The 18703-nt window shown below is 45.0% G+C and overlaps 1 protein-coding gene across 1 annotated transcript in view; it reads left to right on the forward strand.

The window, feature by feature from the left end:
- LOC126413097 (ski oncogene) overlaps window positions 1–18703 on the forward strand; it is a 251275-nt gene that overhangs the window by 221392 nt on the left and 11180 nt on the right. The gene's annotated exons all lie outside the window — the stretch shown is intronic.

The raw sequence follows: 18703 nt of genomic DNA on the forward strand, positions 1-18703 counted from the left end.
GAACACAGCTGAGACCAGGCCCTCGGAGGCAAATTTTTAATTATCCGTCCTTTTTAGTACGCAAACAAAGGATGCCCTGCCTTAGATGATACTATGGTACAACCTCACCAGATTTTAGGTGACCTTTAACAAGCCTGAGCTCATGATCCTCTTTTTGCTGTTCCTCCATGTCGGCGAACAGGCTCGGCACCTCGGCAAGCACTGCACACACAACCTCTCCCCCACCTGCGTCCTCCGCCACCATCCGACAAAGAGCGTCCGCCGATAAATATCAAACAATTGCCACTTTTATGTGTAAAATACGAAGACCTTAAAGAGATGAACTTTTGACACTTCATTTCTGTAGCTAGCAACAGCTGTTCGTGATATATTTCAATTTTCCCTCGAATAGCTAATTTTTGTCTTAATTGTCAAGTAACTAAATTTTTCTCTACAAAACTAGATTTTACGCAGGTCACTTTGGTACCTCTTTTGTCCATTTTCCATTCTTCATTTGGCTATGAAAATGCAGACGAAAATCGATTGTGTTTTTTTATAGGGAGACTTGTTTTGGCTCCCAACAAGAATTTGACCGAAAATACCTTCTCTGAAACACACTTTCTGTAGAAACTTGACCAACATCGTGAAATGTAAGAGCAAATCCCGTAACTTGACGTCGGCTCGCTGGACTGCAGGGTTAACGTGATTTGCTCTCTCAGCGCTCTCCAGCGGCCGTTGTCGGCTTTATTTGGCACGCAAACAATACAGTTTCTTTACGATGTTCGACGCACGTAAAATAGCTGCGACAGTTCTGTTAGCGGCTGTCGAAGCAGAACAGAGAAAATCGTGAAGAAGGTTCTGGAATTGTCGATGGCCCGAACAGCGAATTGCTGATACAGGAATATGGCATAATGCTGTATAACGATATGAGATACGTACTAGAAGAAGTTATTCGTTAACACAGTGGAATTTTCATCCCATTTAAGGTTTTAAATTGAATCTAGTTAAGGTGTAGTCTCTAATGTCATCTTGCGCATGCGTAATATCCATTTTCGACGTTGCATTGACTACCAGAACTTCGTCATATAGATTTCAAGGTCGAGATTCGTTTCGCAATTTCATTCGAATGGAAGAGGAGATTTTTACGAAGCTGCTCACTATAACTGAAAAAGAAATCTACTAGCAAGATACAAACCTGAAACAATCCATAAACCCAGAACTAGGTAAGTTATATACACTGAAGAGCCAAAGAAACTGATACACCCGCCTAATATCATGTAGGGTGTCCGCGAGCACGGAGAAGTGCCGCAACACGACACAGCACGGACTCGACTAATGCCCGAAGTACCGCTGGAGGAAACTGATACAATGAATCCTGCAGGGCTATCCACAAATTCGTAAGAGGGCGAGGGGGTGGAGATCTCTTCTGAATAGCATGTTCCAAGGTATCCCAGATATACTCAATAATGTTCACGTCTGGGGAATTTGATGGCCAGCGGAAGTGTTTAAACCCAGAAGAGTGTTCCTGGAGTCACTCTTTAGCATTATGGTGGTGTGGAGAATCGCATTCCCTGCTGGAATTGTCCAAGTCCGCCGGAATGCACAGTGGACATGAATGGATGCAGATGATCAGACAGAATGCTTACGTACGTGTCACTGGCAGAGTCGTATCCAGAAGTATCTGGAATCCCACTTCACCCCAACAGCTCACGCCCCACACCATTCCAGAGCCTCCACCAGCTTTAACAGTTCCCTGCTGACATGTAGGGTCCATGGATTCGTGAGGTTGTCTCCATACCCGTACACGTCCATCCGCTCGATGCAATTTGAAACGAGACTCGTCCGACCAGGCAACATGTTTCCAGTCATCAACAGTCCAATGCGGATGTTGACGGGCCCAGGCGAGGCGCAAAGATTTGTGTCGTGCTGTCATCAAGGGTAAACGAGTGGTCCTTCAGCTCCGAAAGCCCATATCGATGATGTTTCGCCGAATGGTTCGCAAGGTGACACGTGTTGATGGCCCAGCACTGAAATGTGAAACAATTTGCGGAAGGGTTCCACTTCTGTCAAGTAGGACGATTCTCTTCAGTCGTCACTGATCCCGTCCTTGCAGGGTTCTTTTCCGGCCGCAGCGATGTCGGGGATTTGATGTTTCAGATGTTTTACCGGATTCCTAGTATTCACCGTACACTCGCGAAATGGACGTACGGGAAATTCCCCACTTCATCGCTACCTCGGACATGCTGTGTCCTATGGTGCTATAGGCACCACGTTCAAACTCACTTAAAACTTGATAACCCGCCATTGTAGCAGCTGTAACCGCTCTAACAACTGCTCCAGCCACCCGTCGTCTTATATAGGCGTTGCCGACTACAGCGCGGTATTCTATCTGTTTACATATCTCTGCATTTGAATAACCATGCCTATGGCAGTTTCTCTAGGGCTTCAGTGTATATTTTACAGAAAGTTTCATAACAGCAAAACCTTTTGGTGTGTATCTTGTGTTTGCCCTCAGACTTACACTGGCAGTCTCGTTGAGATTTATGGCAAAAAAAAAAAATTGCAGCAAGTACATTATTTATAATAAATAACATCAAATTTTAAGATTATACTTCCAGTAAATGAATAAGAATGACCCAGAATCATTTAGAAAATGAAAGTGAAAAGAAATTGGAAGGAGGTATCAGCGAACCCCACTTTTATCTTCAAAATCATACCTCACGACGCTCTAACTGCTCTACAGCTTCAACCTAGGAAATAGCTCTCCGTATCTGGTACACACGGTTTAGAGACCGTACCTGTATAAGGCATTATTTGATATTTAATACGCAAACTGTACCAAAAAGACGCGCTTTTGATAGAGTATCATTGTGCGGTAGCATTGAAACGGTATATTTTCGTAGCACACAAGTTATAGCACTATAACATCAACTACAGTGGAGATCTTTAATTTGCTGATACTTTCAAACAGGTTATATTCATACCACGTTACTCTATGAGAAAGAAAAACCACCAAATACAGCGTGTTTATAAATGAATATCGGGGTTTTAACGCTTTATAATATTTATTATATTAAACTTACAGCTATAAATGATATATTAAATGAAAGAGCAACTCGAACAGTTTATCGAAGAACCTCATAAATGTACAGTGTGAGCACCATTTGTCACACGGCACACATCAAGTCTGTGCCCAAGCGCTGGATAGGCCGAAAGGGGCCCAATGACAGGGCTTACTTTGCATGGGCTCCATGTTCATCCGACCTAACGCCATGCGGTTTTTTCCTTTGGGGCTTCATCAAAGATCGTGTGTGCGAGCCTCCGCTACCAGCAGACCTCCCTGAATTAAGAAACCGGATTGAAGCAGCTGTTCCTATAATCACTGAAGACACACCTATCAACGTTTGGGAAGAACTCGGCTATAACTTGTGCCGTGTGACAAATGGTGCCCACATTAAACATTTATAAGGATCTTGGTAAAACTGTTTGAGTTGCTCTTTCATTTGACATATCATTTACAACGGTAAGTTTAATATAATAAATATTATAAAGCGTTAAAACCCCGATATTCATTTATAAAGACCCTGTACAGTATTTAACGCCGTACATTACGTCGGCTCTTATGTTCCGCTTATAACGTACAGCAATGTCGCATCTCACTGGCCACGTTCCTCTCCACGAGGCTAAAATCTGACATGGCAGCTTTCTCATTTGACGCTCCGTAATGTAGTGGACGCGAAAACCCATGCTGTGACGTCACCAGCTCCTCGTTCGTCCACATGCGTTTTCACGTCCCCTGAGAGGACGGCTTAAGGTATATTACAAGGTAGCGAAGCGACTGGGAAAATGTTCGAGCAAGCAGACAGTAAAAATGACGACGTACGGCGGCGAATGAGCGGGGAGCGGAATTTCAAGTACCGCACCCAGCGGTCCCCCGAGTGCCGTAAACACTCCAGGCCGCCACTTTAATTGCTGGGCTCCTGGTGACGAGCGTACACACACCTCCCCTCCCCCACCCGCCCACTCCATACGGACAAGGGATGATTTATGCGTCTATCGCCGCGGCTTGACGTATGCGACAGCCGTGGCGTTTAAACGCCGCTCTGGAAAATTGGACGCAGTCGGTCACGGCAAGCGACCGAGGGGGGACTCAGCGACGCCCGGTGCGTAATGACGGCGGCATTTAATATGCACGCGGCTCACGCACACTCTCGCAAATTACTGTGCCGATAACATCCGGCGCGCCACTGTTATTTATTCCTCGCGATAGCGATCAAATCATCCTTAATGCGCCTTATTTACGTTTCACCGTGACAAGCGTCGGGAGACCCTGTTGCTGCCGATCACCGTCTTCGTCTTCGAACAAGTCGTCCGTCTATTTTGTTCCTTTGTAATGGGACGATCTGATGGAGTGTCTCTGATAAGGTGATACTGGCACATTTGAAGGTCTTTCGTGAAATTCCTTACTTTCTGATGTCATACAAGTACCGGTATAACGAAATATCGAAGAGAATGTCGGCTACATCATAATTAAGCCCAAAGAACTGGTATTATACCCACAAAAGGCTCCTCTGTACTTGATATAGTTTTATATTAGTGAAGAATTGTTATGTGCCGTAGTTTTCGGCTTATTTGTCCAGCCGTGCTACATGTTAACGATGACTTGAGTCGTGAATCAATAATTACGGAACATACAAAAATACCTGACAAATTAAATTGTGTGCCGGATCGCGACTCGAACCTGGGACCATTTGTTTGCCGACTGACACAACGATTGTATGAACTTCCCCTCAACGACCTGATCCATATTGATAGGTGATGCAAGGCATGACTAGGACTTCAGCGTATGCAAACAGGAAAACGAAACTCTCAACCGTTTCCGAGAAAATCGAGTTTGAAAATGTAAAGTGTGCTGACGTGCTTCTTATGATCACTATTAACCAAGGAGTCCGCAGCCGAGCGTGTAAGCGATTAGTAAGAGCGAGCTCTCTGGGTCCAGTCTCACTGCCCGTACATCTTGTTTTCCTTTTTTTTAATTCGCAACAGATTTATTATGGCTGTGCAGATTATCAACATTTAATGATACATTTATTTTTTGCAGAATCTTTATCTTGGGACAAGGAAAAAAATTATTTTCTCAAGAAGATTGGATAGATACTGCAAGACAGAAAAAACGATGCATCACGAAGGAATTATCTAATGGGACGGGTATCGGTAGATGCGATCTACACGTACAGACAAACAATTGATTACAATTTTAGAAAAATCGGATCATTTATTTAAAAGAAAGTGCTTTAAAATTGAGCAAGTTGGTCCGGTCCACCTCTGACCCTAATGCAAGCTGTTATTCGGCTTGGCATTGACTGACAGTGTTTTGTCGGATCTCCTCCTGAGGGATGTCCTGCCAAATTCTGTCCGACTGGCGTCTTAGAACAACATCAAAATTCTGATGAGATTGGTGTGCACTGCTCACAAAGAACAAACGTTCTCGTTTGGGGAAAGGTCCGGCGAACTTGCTGGCCAAGACAGGGTGCGGCAAGCACGAGGAGAAGTAGTAGTAACTCTCCCCGCGTGCGAGTGGGCGTTATCTTGCTAAAATGTAAGTACAGGACGGCTTGCGATGAAGCGTAACGAAACAGGGCGTTAATATTGTCGACGTACCGCTGTGCTGCAAGTGTGCCGTGGGTGACAACCAAAGGGGTCTTGCTATGAAAAGTAGCGGCACCATAGACCATCAGACCTAGTCGTCGGGCCATATGGCGAGCGACAGTCAGGTGGTACCCCGTTGCTGTTCAAATGGTTGAAATGGCTCTGAGCACTATGGGACTTAACTGCTGAGGTCATCAGTCCCCTAGAACCTAGAACTACTTAAACCTAACTAACCTAAGGACATCACACACATCCATGCCCAAGGCAGGATTCGAACCTGCGACCGTAGCGGTCGCGCGGTTCCAGACTGTAGCGCCTAGAACCGGTCGGCCACCCCGGCCGGCTCCGTTGCTGTCCGGTTCGACTCCAGACGGGTCTTCGCTAGTCATCGGCTCATAATGCAGGACTCATCAGTGAAGACAATTCTATTCCAGTTAATGAGATTGTCGCGCGGGGTTGCTGCGCGGTCTCTGGTGCCTTGCCACGACTCGCGCGGCCGCCTACGTCGGAGGTTCGAGTCCTCCCTCGCGCCTGGGTGTGTATGTGTTGTCCTCAGCATAAGTTAAAGTTAGATTAAGCAGTGTGTAAGCGTAGGGACCGATGACCTCAGTAGTTCGGTCCGATAGGAACTTACCACCAAAAAAATCGATGAGATTCCAGACGGAGGGCGTGTCTGGAGACGTCCCGGACAGTGGTGGGACACCAACCTGACTGTTGCCCGCCAAACGCCCCAACAACCAGGAGTAATGGTGTGGGGTGCTATTTCTTTACATAGCAGGACCCCTTTGGTTGTAACCCGCGGCACCATTACGGCACAGCGTTATGTGGACGATATTCTACACCACGTTTTGTTGCCCTTCATGGCAAGCTGTACTGGGCCTACATTTTAGAAAATGGATTCCCGCCCGACCACGGCGAGAATTTCTTCTGCTTGTCTTCGTGCTGTCCAAATCCTACCTTGGCCAACTTGGTGGCCAGATCTCTGGCTGATTGAGAATATTTGGAGCATTATGTACATGGTCTCCAACTGGCTCGAGAGTATGACAATCTAACGAGCCAATTAGAAAGAATTTGGCGCCATATCCCTCAGGAGGACATGCAATAACACTGTCAGCCAATGCCATGCCGAGTAGCTGCTCACATAAGGGCCAGTGGTGGATCAACGTGTTACTGACTATCTCAATCTGTGAAGCTCTTTTTATTGAAGAAGTCATCCATTTTTTCGGACATTGTAATCATTTGTTTTGCCTGTACAAGCGCATCACATCTACCGATTTCCGTCCCATTCGGATAATTCCTTCATGGTGTTTTTTTTGTTTCTAGCGTAAAAACAAAACGGGATACATAAGAACTTTCAGCCAAATCAGTAAAGCCATTCATTTAAATTATTGTATCTAAATCTGTGAAAAGTTAATGTGAATCTATGGAGCACTACAGAATTTCTCACTGATATTGATCGTGAAGTGTGGAAAACAATAATTATTGCGACATACAGCACATGTATTGGAACCCAATTCTTGCGTGTGCATTTTTTTTTTTGTGTGTCTATTGCAAAGCAAACTTGATTTACATTCATAATCGGTTCTCAGTCATCGTACAGTTTCAACGTATGCCACGCATATCTGCTGTTATAATTACGGGTAATGATAAAGAAGTACCTACCAGAAGCGATAGTCAACCCAGATACCTTGCGACTATGAAACTAAGGGCTTACTCGCTCGGATGCGAACTCATTGAATGCTAGCGACCATACGAAGTACATAAGCACGCCTAAAATTTTCGAAATCGATTTTCTCAAAAAAGTACTTATCCATGACTACAAATATTGAAGTCCTAGTCGGCCTCAAGCATATGACGAATCTGTGAGGCGAAGTTCGTAAGCTATCCTTGTGAGATGTCCAAGCACGCCTCATGGCCCACTCTCACAGCTTTCCTTTTGCAACGACCACACTTCATCTTGTCCAAACTTAACGAAAGTTGTCTCGCATACTTTTCTGTACTAGCATTTCTTCCAGGTTGTGGCTAAGCCATGTCTGCGCGGTATCCATCCTTCCAAGAGTGGTGAACACGCATGGAACGGAGCGCTACTTCTGTGAACTTTCGATGGTAGAGGGTAAGGTACTGGTGGAAGTAAACCTGTGGGGGAAGGGTGTTTGTGTGTGTCGGTGAGTCGGACTTGGGTAGCTCAGTTGGTAGAGCGTTTGGCCGCGAAAGGAGAAGGTCCCACTTTCGAAGCCCGCTCCAGTACACATTTCTAATGTAACAGGAAGTTTCAGATCAGCGTACATCCCGCAGATGACTGGAAATTCGTTCTGAAATTGTATAACGCTCTGACTGCAATGATAGTGAATGTACCACATTACTCCTCCTCTCCGAATTCGTTTCTCCGTTGGGCGAATCGTAATTAGTACACTCATGTGGTCAAAAAATAATTTACCTGTCCCTTTAGTGGCAGATTTCAATACGTACAAAAATAGGATTTTATTGACAAAAATTAATGATGAAAATCACAGCGCCTAATGAATTTCTTTTGTGTTGCAAGTTCAGATATACTGTAAATGCGACGCGAATGTTCCACATGAACTTAATCACGAGATGAGTGCATTCCTCCATTGTGATACTGAAATATACACCTCAGTGACTCTGAATCCCAAGAGCGCTGCTTACGAATTGTAACTGATTCAGATATTACGCCCAGTGCACGCACATCACGAACTACGACAATAATTTATAAAACACTGTCAGAAGGCAACTGTTATTTTCACTACTGGATACAGCTTAACCAGTTGTTCCTGCATGATTATCGATACTCATCATTCATTTCAAACTTAAGAATAAGCATGAAAATTGTAAATAATATGACGTGTAATGGTATGGGAGCCTCACAATCATCTACATTCATTTTTTGAAGCTGATAACATCGCGACCATGTGTTGCGCTGCACGTGAAGTTATTGTCTTATTATATCAAGGTGATCACAGAACTGAATCAAAGTCGCCACATTTATTACAAGTACAGTAAACAGAGTTCAAAAAACGTCCACAAATGATCAATTAGACACAAAATTCCAAACATTATAGTTAATTCGTCCAGGAAGTGCACACTCGTAGAGCAATGTACAGCTCTCGGTGTCAGTCCTAGAAAACTCGCTGTTAACTCGAAGACAACTCGCTGGGGTAGGGCTTCTGAATGCCCGATTAGCGGAAGAGTAATGTCACTCTCTGGTTTATAGCACATGACTGGCGTTGTAAAGAAAAGTGGGAACTTTGGTGCCCTCCGGTAGGATTGGTGATAGCAGGAACTATATTGTGGTTACAGTATTGTCGTGTTTCTGCAAGAAGCGGAATATACAGTTGTAAATCAGACAGAAAGGATCCTGCGTTAGAAAATATTTTATATGGCCTCTGCTGAATGTCTGAATGTACAAACTGTACCATGAAGTTCAACTGGTATTAATATAATTCACTGCGTCTATGATGCATATACGATATTGTATAGAAAGGCTGTAATTACTCACTTCTCTGGCTAAACGATTAACGACACAGGCCAATAAATAAGTAAATAAAGTATAAATACAAGGTGTACAACTTTGCTTTCTCCGTTTGCCGATAGGTGGCGACAACGGTAAGTAGCGGTCGAAAGAAACAGATCGCAGACGTGTGGTTGTTAGCTTGGACCTCGGTAAACATAACCTCATTCAGACATTAGTCGATTCGTGTGTGCATCATAAGGTTGTTCTTGATTGAAAATGTCAGTTTACGAGCCTAATTCTCGTCATTTGCGGGAGGTGTTACTGTTTTGTTACAATATGAAGAAAACAGCGGCTGAGTCTCATCGAATGCTCTCAAGTACGTATGGTAAAGACGCTATTAGTGAAATAACGTATCGTGGGTGGTTTCAACGCTTCAAGAACGGTGATTTTAGCGTCTTGAGACCGGCATAGTGGTGGAAAAGAGAATGTTTTTGAAGATGCAGAACTGGAGACATTGCTGAGTGAAGACTCGCGTGAAACTAAAAAAGAATTGACACGATTAGTGGGAGTGACACAGAAAGCCATTTCAGAATGTCTCAAGGCTATGGGCATGATACAGAAAGAAGGAACTTGGGTCCCGTGTGAGCTGAAACCAAGATACATTGAACTGCATTTGTGTGTTTGCCCTGCTGTGTGAAGAAGTATGTAACTGCCTCCTGAGCATTCTCGTCAGACAGGAAACGTCGATCCTTTCAGACCTTTTTTGAACGAGCGATGGAGTGATAATCTCGTGAGGAGAGGTCAGCACTGTAGGGCGGGTGCTGGAGTGTCTCCCTTCAGTTAGTAATAAGGCTGGCCTCTCTTCTCGACCAGCGTGCTGTGTCGAATCAGGACCAGCACGGAACTTGGCGCACCATTCCACGTCGGTGTTCTCGACAGACATGGTACCCCATACACACTGTTCATTCTCCGATGGATGTCTACCAGTATTTGCCCTTCGGAAGCCAAGAAAAGAATAACAGCACGATATTCGTGCTTAGATGCGTTTGGTAATGACGTCAGCATAGTTCACGTTTCCGCATTTACCGCACACACGTCGGAAAGACATGAATGGCTCTGAGTACTATGGGACTTAACATCTATGGTCATCAGTCCCATAGAATTTAGAACTACTTAAACCTAAATAACCTAAGGACATCACACAACAGCCAGTCATCACGAGGCAGAGAAAATCTCTCTCCCCGCCGGGAATCGAACCCGGGAAACAGGGCGCGGGAAGCGAGAACGCTACCGCACGACCACGAGCTGCGGACGAAAGACATGAATGCCACACTAATTCCTCACCTACATGTCGGTGCTTATGTACTTGCATCGTGGTCGCGTTGCGTTGTATACACGTTGCAGCAACGCCCTCAAAAGGAAACTTCTTGATCGTCCCGTACATACTGTTAAGTCACATTAATGTGACCACCTGTCAAAAGACAGAATAACCACACTTTACAGCGCGGAACGCTGCGAGGTTAACTATCCTGGTGCTCTTCGAACCACACACGTACGCTGCAAGCTGCGTGACAAATTGAACTGTGTTGCAGAATAGATGCCATCGTGCCGAGGAAAAAGAAGCTTCATGTATCGGTGGACCTCCTCGCTAAAGGTACATGCATTCTTTTTTTGATGCAGTGTGCCTTGCAGAATGACGGGATCACCCAGGGTATACCATGAAAACATTCCCCAGACCAAACGCTCCCTCCTTGTTTGCTTTCAGACGTTTCATGCCATACATGCCAACGACCACCTCTCCAATGGAGTATGGCCATTTGTCGCTACTCAGTGGACGTCCAGTTGTGGTATTGGCGTGCTAATTCGAACTGTTATCGCCAATGAACAACAGTCAGCGTGGGAGTATGGACCAGGCGCCTGCTGCGGAGGCCCATACGCAGCGATGTGTGTTGAACAGTCATTGAGGTGGCACTGTTGGTGGCCCCTTGGTCCATCTGGACGATCAGCTATTCAACAGTTGCACGTCTATTCGCCTGTACACACATCCGCAGCCGTCGTCACTTCTGTGATATATGGCCGTGATGCTCCACAAATACCTCGGCATCCGTTTTGCCACGAGCGTTATACATTAACCATGGAGGCACGCGAATAGTTGACAAACTTAGCCGTTTCGTGAATGCTTCAAACCTTAGTGCGGAAGCCGGAGATGGTCCCCTTTTGGACGTCAGGTAAATCGTTCCCGCTTTACGACGACGGCCGCACTGTTTTCCGCTTCTCCCCAACGCGCTTTATGTACCCTCCATTCCTAGTGCTGCTACGTGCCGTCTGTGAGTGGTTTTTGCGCGTGGTCACATTAATGCGTTGTGGTACGCTGGCACGTCTGCTGAATAGGCAACCCTACAGCCACGGTTGTATCACGGGAGGACGCACGCTCCTTGGATACAGCAAGTAAAAATTTAAAATACACTCCTGGAAATTGAAATAAGAACACCGTGAATTCATTGTCCCAGGAAGGGGAAACTTTATTGACACATTCCTGGGGTCAGATACATCACATAATCACACTGACAGAACCAGAGGCACATAGACACAGGCAACAGAGCATGCACAATGTCGGCACTAGTACAGTGTATATCCACCTTTCGCAGCAATGCAGGCTGCTATTCTCCCATGGAGACGATCGTAGAGATGCTGGATGTAGTCCTGTGGAACGGCTTGCCATGCCATTTCCACCTGGCGCCTCAGTTGGACCAGCGTTCGTGCTGGACGTGCAGACCGCGTGAGACGACGCTTCATCCAGTCCCAAACATGCTCAATGGGGGACAAATCCGGAGATCTTGCTGGCCAGGGTAGCTGACTTACACCTTCTAGAGCACGTTGGGTGGCACGGGATACATGCGGACGTGCATTGTCCTGTTGGAACAGCAAGTTTCCTTGCCGGTCTAGGAATGGTAGAACGATGGGTTCGATGACGGTTTGGATGTACCGTGCACTATTCAGTGTCCCCTCGACGATGACCAGTGGTGTACGGCCAGTGTAGGAGATCGCTCCCCACACCATGATGCCGGGTGTTGGCCCTGTGTGCCTCGGTCGTATGCAGTCCTGATTGTGGCGCTCACCTGCACGGCGCCAAACACGCATACGACCATCATTGGCACCAAGGCAGAAGCGACTCTCATCGCTGAAGACGACACGTCTCCATTCGTCCCTCCATTCACGCCTGTCGCGACACCACTGGAGGCGGGCTGCACGATGTTGGGGCGTGAGCGGAAGACGGCCTAACGGTGTGCGAGACCGTAGCCCAGCTTCATGGAGACGGTTGCGAATGGTCCTCGCCGATACCCCAGGAGCAACAGTGTCCCTAATTTGCTGGGAAGTGGCGGTGCGGTCCCCTACGGCACTGCATAGGATCCTACGGTCTTGGCGTGCATCCGTGCGTCGCTGCGGTCCGGTCCCAGGTCGACGGGCACGTGCACCTTCCGCCGACCACTGGCGACAATATCGATGTACTGTGGAGACCTCACGCCCCACGTGTTGAGCAATTCGGCGGTACGTCCACCCGGCCTCCCGCATGCCCACTATACGCCCTCGCTCAAAGTCCGTCAACTGCACATACGGTTCACGTCCACGCTGTCGCGGCATGCTACCAGTGTTAGACTGCGATGGAGCTCCGTATGCCACGGCAAACTGGCTGACACTGACGGCGGCGGTGCACAAATGCTGCGCAGCTAGCGCCATTCGACGGCCAACACCGCGGTTCCTGGTGTGTCCGCTGTGCCGTGCGTGTGATCATTGCTTGTACAGCCCTCTCGCAGTGTCCGGAGCAAGTATGGTGGGTCTGACACACCGGTGTCAATGTGTTCTTTCTTCCATTTCCAGGAGTGTATTACACGGCGATTCTTATTAACGTTCAGAAACCTCCGAAGCGACCTAGAAACCCAGAATCAACTCTGTAGGAATCAACATGGATTCCGGAAACAGCGATCGTGTGAGCCCCAACTCGCTTTATTTGTTCATGAGACCCTGAAAATATTAAATACAGGCTCCCAGGTAGATGCCATTTTCCTTGACTTCCGGAAGGCGTTCGATACAGTTCCGCACTGTCGTCTGATAAACAAAGTAAGAGCCTACGGAACATCAGACCAGCGGTGTGGCTGGGTTGAAGAGTTGTTAGCAAACAGAACACAGCATGTTGTTCTCAATGGAGAGACGTCTACAGACGTTAAAGTAACCTCTGGCATGCCACAGGGGAGTGTTATGGGACCATTGCTTTTCACAATATATATAAATGACCTAGTAGATAGTGTCGGAAGTTCCATGCGGCTTTTCGCGGATGGTGCTGTAGTATACAGAGAAGTTGCAGCATTATAAAATTGCAGCGAAATGCAGGAAGATCTCCAGCGGATAGGCACTTGGTGCAGGGAGTGGCAACTGACCCTTAACGTAGACAAATGTAATGTATTGCGAATACATAGAAAGAAGGATCCTTTATCGTATGATTATATGATAGTAGAACAAACACTGGTAGCAGTTACTTCTGTAAAATATCTGCGAGTATGCGTGCGGAACGATTAGAAGTGGAATGATCATATAAAAGAGAAGATCCAAAGAAGAGCGGCGCGTTTCGTTACAGGGTTATTTGGTAAGCGTGATAGCGTTACGGAGATATTTAGCAAACTCAAGTGGCAGACTCTACAAGAGAGGCGCTCTGCATCGCGGTGTAGCTTGCTGTCCAGGTTTCGAGAGGATGCGTTTGTGGATGAGGTATCGAATATATTGCTTCCCCCTACTTATACCTCTCGAGATTTGAGCGCGCACGGAGCCTTTCCGGCAGTCGTCCTTCCCGCGAACCATACGCAACTGGAATAGGAAAGGGAGGTAATGACAGTGGCACGTAAAGTGCCCTCCGCCACACACCGTTGGGTGGTTTGCGGAGTGTAGATGTAGATGTAGATGAAGCTGAGGCAATTAATTTAATATAAGACACATGGGGGTCGCAAATGTCGGGAAATATCCCAAAAGTGGAAGACAAATGTGACGTCACCAGATGACGTACCTCGCCGTCCAGCGGTTGAGCCCACCGGTCTGTGGCACCCAAGTTAGGTGTCCAGGTAGAAGTTGCTCTCGGTCCACGTGCACGACATCAGCGACTGGAGCTCAGGGTTCAAGTCTTGCGTCTGACAGACAGTATTTTTTGAATCGCTTAGACAATTATGTGTTTACATAGAGGTAATATTTATTATCTCAATTGTCGGTCTCGCGGTTTCAGCTGGTTTATTGCACAGTGCTGTACAAGAAGAACCTACCGTACTGCGTCACATGTAAATGGGTGTACACTTCCGAACTGCAACGTTACCAGTAAATGGCCTAACTTTTCTTTATTAAATAATGTCTGTAGACAAAAGAAAGAAGGGACAGAAGGACAGAAACAAAAAATAAGATCAACTTTTGTTCAGTTACGGCGAGGACTATATCGTGTAACTTCTACGTTTACAACAGATCACATTTACAAAATGTATTCGAAATTTGCACCGGTTGCTCGATTGCAAATATTGCTTCGTTCAATTCTTCCTTCACACACAAGCCCAATCGCTACACGGGCGGCGAGATAGTCATCTGGTGACGTCATATGTTCAACATTTCTCATCCGTTTTGGGGTATTTCCCGACATTTGCGACCTCCATGTGTCTTATATTAAATTAATTGCCTTGGTGTCATCTGCATCGCTTCGGAGGTTTTCAAACGTTAATTAAAATCAACCCGTATCGTGGTTATTAATACACTTCTTGCGTCTTGCACCGTGTTTCTGCTAGCACGAGGAAGAAGGTTTTTCGCTTGAGCAGCATGTCTTGCACGCACAGCTTATGTCATCTTTAATAGAAAGAGAATTATCGCCCTCTTAACGCGGCTTTGAGACCTACAACGCCACTAAATGTAGACCCTTAGCGGTTTTCGCGTGTGAGGAGAGGATGGGGAAGGCATGTGAACGCACGCTGTCACGAAAGAAACACAAAAGCAGCTTTCAACTTCTTGCAACACATATCGCTGTGACGTTTACTGTTCACTGTAAATCCCTTTCCTAGATTATGTTCCACAACTGATCCACGCGTGTCCAAAACAATGTGAGCTTCTCTTTTTCTGCAGTGCCTTTTGAATTTATTTTTCTCTGGAAATTCGGACTGTTTCCCTCCTAAGCTGTGGCATTAGCTCTGTGATTAGGAAAGATGAATCTATGTTTCATTTGCAGTGATTTGTTTCAATAAAGTTTCACCTTTGTTAGCACGAGGTTAGATTAGGTACTGACAAATTCTCAGTCCATTATTGTGTTCTTCACAGAGTCATTTTGGGCTGCAGACTTTATGATAAAAGAGGAAGGGAAGTTGGAGTTAAGTGCACCATCCACCGCAAGATCATTAGAGACGGAAGACAAACTAAAAATTCGGGAAGAAATTGATCTTGCCCTGTTCGAAGAAAACATCTCTCCATTTTCGTTAAGAGATTCATGGGAACTGCTATTCTTATTCTCTTCTTCTTTAGTGTTCAACTCTGACGTTGGTTTGCAGTAGTACGCCGTCCCACTTTTTGTGTACCTTCCTCCTCATTTCTGCATACGTAACACAACCTACATTATTGCTCCATACATGACATTCTTGGTCATCCCCGAAAGTTCCTTCCCTCAATAGCTCTTCTGCCATTGTTTCAATGATGTTATTGTGTCTTAAAATGTGTGCTACGAGTTCGTCTCCTGTTGTTTGGATGTGCCTCCAGAGAAATCTGGTTCCCTGTGCTCTTCATTGGTAACCCTCCAGCTGATCTTCGGCTTCTTGTGTAGCACCCACTCTCTAGGGAGTCTCTGTTGTTTTCCTATCGTCCAAGTTTTGCATACTCATAGGACCATACTCCAAACAAATACTTTCGTGATTCGTTTCCTTATTTCCACACTAATGTTCTTGCTGTTCTTTGTAACTTCTTTCTCAGATTAAATGCAGTTTTAACCTGCTGTATTCTGTTCACAATTTCTTTTCGGCTCCTAGAATCCTTTATGATCCTTCTCCCCAAATATATAAATTTTTCTTTAAGTTCTAACTCCTCCCTTCCAATTCTCATTTCTAGAAATTCCCATTCTTCTAGATTATTGCGTACCATCACTTTAATCTTTACCTTTTTTTTTTCATACCATACCAAGAACGGGAAATTCTTTCCTTTGGACTAAGGATCTTCACTAGATTTTCTTTCCTTTGGACTAAAGATCTCTACTAGATCTTCTTTCGTCCCTGTGACGTCAATATCATCTACATATCGTAGCACGTCTGTCTTCTGTTCATTAATTTTTATCCGTACCTCAGCTCTTTGGCGAACTTGGTTTATAGCTTTCTGGGTGCATGCGCTTAGTATAAGAGGAGAGAGAGAGAGAGAGAGCATCTCATTCTTCACACCTTGCTTCTTTGCTTCTTCTTTCTTACGGAAATTCCTAATCACAGCCACTTCATTCTTATAGATGGTGAGTATTACCCGAATGTCTTCGTATTTTACATCGGCTTTCTTCAGTACTTTGAAGATTTCTTGCCAGGTAATACTGTCAAATGGCTTTTCCACGTCTACAAAGACAGCATAAATTCATTTATTTTTCTGTAATTGACTGATAAGAAGCCTAAGTGCCAGAATCATCTCTCTTGTTCCTAATCCCCTCCTGAACCAAAGTGATCTTCACTCAGTATACCCTCCACCTTCTTTTCAACTTTCCTCAGAATTATCGTTATGAGAATTTTTGAAGCATCTTATACTAGGCTTAAGGTTCGGTACTGTTTACATTTCTTAGATGTCGCCTTCATTGATATGGTAACCATGATACATTTTCTGGAAATCAGTAGGTATCGTTATGAATGTCTGCAGCACATTCACTTCATGCTGTTGTCAGCATTCTAGATTAGTTCTGCAAGTATGTCGTCATATCTTTTGCTTTTCTATCCCATAGACATTTAAATCTTTTCTCACAGTCTTCTTTCAGAATTTCATCTTCTTTGTCATCTTTGCCAGTTTCCTCCTACTTTTCTATTACATCCTACGATAACGTTGCCCCGTCATACAGTTCCTCAATGTGTTCTTCCAATCTCTTCAACATGGCTTCACGAAACATCATTTTCCAAATTGACATCTACTGCACGCGAAATGGTTGTTTCGTGTTTGTTAAAAAATTGTTTGCTGTTCTGTATGCTACTCAGTCTTCAGGTACGCACATTTTCTTCCACATTCTGGGACATTTCTTGGGGAAGACCTTATTTTACTTTCCCTGGTTCTCGAGTTTCTCAGTCTACTGTATACACCTATTCCTTGTTCTACAACTGCATTTTTGGGTAGTCTTCTGTTGTCAGTAAGATGAATAACATTCTTGTACTTTTAGGTTTAGATACCCTAATTTTTTTCTTCTGCTGCTTTGCATAGACCAGGTGTAATTTATCTCATTCGTCTTTTGCTACAATGATTTAGAGTTTTTTTAAGTTAGTCTCTCAGTTTTCAAGATTTCTGTTTCTATTTTCTGTTTTACAGTCTTTTTCAGTTACATTTGAATCTGAGTGAACTTTTCATCAGGATCCTACTGTGATAACTGTTCGCCTCAGCAGATGGATAGCTCCTGCAGCGTTTAATTTGGTTTCTAACATATCATGTCATTAAAATGTAGTCGATCTACTGTCTCATTAAGGTTCCTGAGACCATCCAGGTGTATCTCCTCCGCTTGTTATGTTCGAATACTGTGTTTCAACAACTAATATGTACCTCGAGCAGAGCTCAGTTCGTCAGGCTCTTCTTTCATTTCTTCTTCCGTAGTCCATAGCAGCATGGAATACATCCTTCCGGTTCTTCGCCCACAATCGCATTCCAGTCCTCCAAGGCTATCAGGTTCTCATCTCCTTTAGCATATCTTTTCACATTACTTTTTTTTGTAATTTCTTCACCTACTTCTTTGGACGTTGATAAGTTCACTTGTACTATCACAGTGCTCTTTCAGTTTAGTTTGAAGTTTGACCAGTATTATCTTAGATGATAGATATTTCACATCCTCTGAAACATGAGCCACTGTTTTTTCTTGAAAACACTCCAATTACTCTCATTACCGGTTCTGTCTTCATCAGTTCCGGTGTGAATGACTCCAGACCAGACCAGAGCAGAAGTCTCCTGATTGAAGCCGTATCTTCTCTGAAATGCCAGTAATATTCATTTAAGATTTGGTTTTCTAGTTTGTTGCACTGCAGCAGTGTTCTCACATTCCAAGCGACTGTTTTTCTTCGCCTTGTCTATATGTTTTACATTCGGCACCTAGAAATCGGCTTGGGGAACTGGTTTATCTCTGGAAATTTTTTCCGAAAATACTGGCATAGTTTACAGTTTATGTTTGGAGCATCCATGGATTTTTAATGTGATGATCTTCCATTCCCTTCCATACTCAATGTTGTTGACCACCAGTTGATTCTTCTGCCTTCGAAAATTGTTGCTGGTTTCCAGGATAAGACGTTGTCCTGGCCAGCAAACGCTGGGATGATGCCGTATCGCAGTCATTCTTCAGTCCCTGTCTACTTTACCCGTCACATCACGTTGTCCCTCTCT

This window comes from Schistocerca serialis, chromosome 7 (genome assembly GCF_023864345.2).
Source record: "Schistocerca serialis cubense isolate TAMUIC-IGC-003099 chromosome 7, iqSchSeri2.2, whole genome shotgun sequence".
Taxonomy (NCBI): domain Eukaryota; kingdom Metazoa; phylum Arthropoda; class Insecta; order Orthoptera; family Acrididae; genus Schistocerca; species Schistocerca serialis.